This window comes from Haemaphysalis longicornis, unplaced genomic scaffold (genome assembly GCF_048455015.1).
Source record: "Haemaphysalis longicornis isolate Haplotype H1 unplaced genomic scaffold, Haemaphysalis longicornis Haplotype H1 scaffold_1, whole genome shotgun sequence".
Taxonomy (NCBI): Eukaryota; Metazoa; Arthropoda; class Arachnida; order Ixodida; family Ixodidae; genus Haemaphysalis; species Haemaphysalis longicornis.
Window position 1 is genome coordinate 161,744,613 of NW_027526203.1, and position 5,847 is coordinate 161,750,459.

Below are 5,847 nucleotides of genomic sequence, written 5' to 3' on the forward strand. Positions count from 1 at the left end.
CGTAGACACTCGAGTCACGACCCGGGGGTTAAAATGAAGGTCCCCTTCACCCCGATTAGTCCGAATGGCGCTGGCTACCACCCCCAAGCACAGGAAGCAAAACATACCTAACATAAATACCCCCGAAAGTGAATGGGAAAATCGCCCCGCCGGTAGCGTAGTGGTTATCGCACCAGACCGGTATTCTGGAGGTCGTGGGTTCGGATCCCACCTGGCGGGCATTTTTTCTTCACTTTCTTTCTTTCTTTCCAAATTCCTAATCTGTTTCAATGATCTACCACATCCTCCCCTTTGCTTTCCGAGGTTTTCTCGACTGCCAACCCCTATTTCTGTGTTATTTTCAACGAGCCCCTCATTTCCTATTCTGATTCGCTACATGCATAGCGAGGGCCTCTGTTCTGGCAGTCTTGGTGCCAAAGGGAGCTTAAGAGGGTTCAAAGCTGGTCGACCACTCTGGACATGTCGTAGACACTCGAGTCACGACCCGGGGGTTAAAATGAAGGTCCCCTTCACCCCGATTAGTCCGAATGGCGCTGACTACCACCCCCAAGCACAGGAAGCAAAACATACCTAACATAAATACCCCAGAAAGTGAATGGGAAAATCGCCCCGCCGGTAGCGTAGTGGTTATCGCACCAGACCGGTATTCTGGAGGTCGTGGGTTCGGATCCCACCTGGCGGGCATTTTTTCTTCACTTTCTTTCTTTCTTTCCAAATTCCTAATCTGTTTCAATGATCTACCACATCCTCCCCTTTGCTTTCCGAGGTTTTCTCGACTGCCAACCCCTATTTCTGTGTTATTTTCAACGAGCCCCTCATTTCCTATTCTGATTCGCTACATGCATAGCGAGGGCCTCTGTTCTGGCAGTCTTGGTGCCAAAGGGAGCTTAAGAGGGTTCAAAGCTGGTCGACCACTCTGGACATGTCGTAGACACTCGAGTCACGACCCGGGGGTTAAAATGAAGGTCCCCTTCACCCCGATTAGTCCGAATGGCGCTGGCTACCACCCCCAAGCACAGGAAGCAAAACATACCTAACATAAATACCCCAGAAAGTGAATGGGAAAATCGCCCCGCCGGTAGCGTAGTGGTTATCGCACCAGACCGGTATTCTGGAGGTCGTGGGTTCGGATCCCACCTGGCGGGCATTTTTTCTTCACTTTCTTTCTTTCTTTCCAAATTCCTAATCTGTTTCAATGATCTACCACATCCTCCCCTTTGCTTTCCGAGGTTTTCTCGACTGCCAACCCCTATTTCTGTGTTATTTTCAACGAGCCCCTCATTTCCTATTCTGATTCGCTATATATATATATATATATATATATATATATATAATAGTATGTGGAGATCTTGGCGCCGAACGTTAACGATATCCAGGTGGTCACAAATAATCCGGACCCCTCCACTACAGCGCGCCTCGAGCCCGGGTGAAGACGTACGCGCGTATCGCCATAATCAGATTCTGCTTAATTGAGTTTAAGCATAATTGATTCTGCTTAAGTCATTCGCGCCAAAAGGAAAAGAAATGAAACTGAAGAAAGATACAGAAATACGGTGTAGCAGTAAGAAGTTGTTAATAATTATCGCCAGGCTTTCGCTTCAAACCACGCGTTCCGTTTTCGCTAGAGGTGATGGAAGGCACAATGCAAATTTTGAAGGTTTCCGGATTGGGGTGCGAAGTCTCTTAACAGCGAAGCTGCTGAGCAAATCATTTGTGTATGGTGTCCGAAGTAAAAAAATACAAAGAAAAGGCCGAGCGCTCGTGTACGCGCGCCTCTAGCGCACGTTCGTCAAGCTGCAAGCATACCCACTTATGGAAATTGGCCAACATCGGCCCCCAAAAACTGCAGTGTTCGCCATATCGTGGCAACAGTTGCTCGGAACGGGGAAGTAACGCGTACGCCCCTCGTTCGTTTGCCCTCGTGTCGTCGTGCGCGTGCGCTCTGTGCCGTAGAAGAGCCGCGACTTGAATGTCGAAGCTGCTGTAGGCGGTTATTGACTCCCCATGGCCCGGCCGCGGACAGTTCGCAGCACGGCCGAGGAAGAGGCCGCGCTTCGAGAGGATGAGCGTGCAAAGCATCCGCTAGATACTATATAAGTAGCGCTTGCGGAGGGGCACCGTCCAAAACGATGAGCCCACTCTTGCTTTGCTCAACATAAGTTCATTGAAAGGCCATGCCACCGACGTAAACCACGACACCACAACGATACTAAAACTCAACTTTGTGTCCGTCAACAATCACTACAGCTTCGCCATTCAAGTCGTGCGCATGAGTGCAAGCTTCCCTGATTTTTTTTACAGAGTTTTAGTGAGACCAGGAGGCTGATTTGATATCGCAGCCCCGCTGAGAGAACCGCTAAAAGACCACCCCAGTCTATTTATTTTAACGATTCAAGAAAAAAGAAGGAAAACAGTCCGCAGCGCGCTTCTTGCAGAAGCCGGGCCGTTGGCCACACGTTCTCCGATGATTTGCTTGACACCGGTATGCGTCGATGTAACTAATTGATTGATTATGAGGTTCCCCGCACCGACACAACGAGGCGCGCCGTAGTGGAGGGCTCTGGAGTACTTTTGACCAATCTTTGACGTGCGCCGAAATTTCGAACACACGGGCGTTTTCGCATCTTGCCTTCATCAGAAAAGCGGCCGCCGTGGCCGGGAATCGAACCCGCGTCCTTGGGCTCAGCAGCACAACGCCTTAGGCACCGAAACACCGTGGCGGGTTATGTCTCGATGTAAATTGATGCTGGTGGAAATGACCTTGAACCATAGTCCTGTCTCATAGACTCGCTATATCAAACGAAACCAGCGATCACCTTCAGCGAGTTTAAGTTCGAGTAGATACATGCGCCGCATCTCCTAAACAACGCCCGGCAAGATATGAGTTTTTTTTTTTCGTTTTTTTTCTTCATGCTTGCTTTTTTTCCCGCTGCTTTATTCTGACGGGTGTTAGTGCAATTCCGGACGCTGAGCTTCCCAGAACTACTGTGCGATTACGCAGGGGTTCTTTGACACTGGAAAGACTGGTCCAAATATTGCAGTTTTGTTTTGTTTATCATTAGCCCTGGAAGGAGAGCGAAGAAGAGTTAGCTTCTGTTTAGCTATGGTTCTATGGCTCGCCAGTCCAGTCAACACTGCATGGAAAATTCTGTAAAACAGTTTGTGTCAGCAAAACCATCTCGATACTTGAATGGGCGTGCGATATAATGATGAATGCCTAAAAAAAATATTTTACCCTTTTCACACCCCCAGGGGTGCAGTTGTGAAAAATTGCCACCACTCCGAGGGATGGGAATGTACTCCCGAAATTTCAAGCCTCTAGGACCAACACTTTGGCTGGCCGTTAGTGAATCAGTCAATCAGTGTGTGTGTTCTCGGTAAAGCGTGCCTCGAAATGGCAATAAATCAACGCCTGCTCCCGGCCCACCATGTCCGGACATGGCCTAGTGGCTAGGCTACCAGGCTCTAACCTAGGTGGATGTTGGCGTTTAATTCCTGGCGTCGGAAAGCTCGCATGGTGTAATGGTCCGCACCCGCCGCGGTGGCTCAGTGGCTAACGCGTTGCGCTGCTGAGCACGAGGTCGCGGGTTCGATTCCCGGCCGCGGCGGCCGCTTTTCTGATGGAGGTGAAAAGCAAAAACGCCCGTGTGTACGAGATTTCGGCGCACGATAAAGATCCCCAGGTGGTCAAAATCAATCCGGAGCCCTCCACTACGGCGCGCCTCATCGCCTGCGTTGCGTCGGCGCGTTAAACCCCACAATCAATGTGTAATGGTCCGCACTCTAGACTTAGTCTAGGCATAAACTCGGCCCGAGCGCAGTAGTTGTTCGCGAAGCGAGGTACCCCAGGCCTTTAATCTGCCTCCCATCATATTTCTTCTGGTGGAGGCGAAAAGCAAAAACGCCCGTGTGTGCGAGATTTCGGCGCACGTTAAAGATCCCCACGTGATCAAAATTAATCCGGAGCCCTCCACTACGGCGCGCCTCACCGCCTGCCTTGCGTCAGCGCGTTAAACCTTGCAATCAATCAATCAACCATCATATTTCATGTGTATCTTAATGATCGTGATTAGGTTGTAACGGCCGGATCCATCGCTTGAGTGGCAAATCACGTTGATACCGGCGAATGTTTTCTGCTGCGTTGAACATATTTTTTTCCTGAACAATGCGGCTCGTAATGACTTTACCCGTCCCGAGCTTCCGTGCTTCGATTCCACTTCCGGCCACCATAGCGATCTGACGAGCAGGAGGGTCGACCTCCGGAGTTGCCATTATAGTGCCGGATTTTGAACACAGTTTTTCTGCTCACCGACGTAGAGGCTAGGCCCGTCAAGGTTGAAGATTTTCGTAACGCGCTTGTTTATTTGAAACTGCACCCAGGCGGGCTTCCTCCAGAGACCTACGAAATGTTCCTCGTCTACGCTGTTACCTTCAACTACGCCTAACGGAGGAATACGATGCTCTCACTTTGGTAATTCACTGTGTATGACCATCCCCGCATCGTCGCCGACCTATGTAACGAGGAAACTCGGCTGAAATTGCACTGAGTGTTGCATAACACCTTGCGGCGTCGAGGTGCGTGCGGCCCTGGTGCCCTACTGGAAGGCCAGAGAACTGACTATAGGGAAAGTGGTTGCCTCAAGGCTAGCCTCCTGATAAGCTGTTTACAGAACGCCCGGGAGGTATTGCCTAAAGCCAAAAGCGGGCGTCAGTGTGGACGATCAACCGCACCACGCATCCACGTGTCGGCCTTACTTGGCGCTCGTGACGCTGTCTGGGGGGGGGGGGGGGGGGGGGGGGGGGGGGCGGTGATGTTCCTACGGCTACGCGATCATCGCACTTTTCATAGCAGGCGAGAACGTCGCCTCTCTCTCTGTGCGCAATGTCGATGTTTCGCTCACGAATAAAACGAGTGCGACAAGAGGCGCAAACGTCGCCGCTGCTGCAAGGCATGGCAAAATTGTCGAGCGTGTCCTTGAATGGGCCGCCGAAGAAACTGCACAGACGGGAGATCCCCTGATCGTCGCCCAGACAGATCCTGTCATGGTCACGCCTACGAAGAAGGCCAATAGCGCCGAGGGTGAAGTTGAGCAGCGGGCCTCTCTGTAGAGCAGGGAGCGAGGAATGATAAACTGACTAATAATGACGACTCCGATAAACTAAAGGGCGTAAGATGTTGAGCGTTGGGTACTACGAACGGGAACAAGACCGGTGGGAGCCCATGTTCAAAAAGGGAAAGAAGGAGGAGCGACGAAGCTTAATGGAATACAGAACTTCAACCATGTGAACGATGAGGAACAGCTAACTCGAGTGCTTATCGACAGCTTACGTTTCAGGACGAAGCGTAGCACATGCCTACCGGGATCACCCACCGAAAATGGTATTACCGTTACGAATATGTATGCGTAGCGTCGATGGCGCCTCATGTTGCCATAAGGGTCTTAGTGCAAGAAGTGTCTTATATAGAGTGTTGAGCAGAGTTGGCATGACGGTTTTTCTGATGGAGGTGAAAAACGGAAACACCCGCCTGTCAAGATCTGAGCGCGTTCGCAAGATCCCCAGGTTGCCCAAATTATTCTACAGCCCTGTATACAGCGCGCTTCTCAGCCCAAGTGTAGCTTCAGTGGGCAAAACCCCCAATTTGAATTTTGAATTTTATTTGGCATGGGGGATCTAAACCTGCAAAAAAGAGGGGATGAGGGGATCCTGATAAGCGTGACCTCAACTGTTTCTTTTTAAAGCTGATATTTAATGCGATAAGCACTGAGTTTATGGTCGATAAGAGCATTACACAATGGACAGCGCATCGTTGTTAGTTTTTTGTCAGACAATTCCAATTTCCTATTT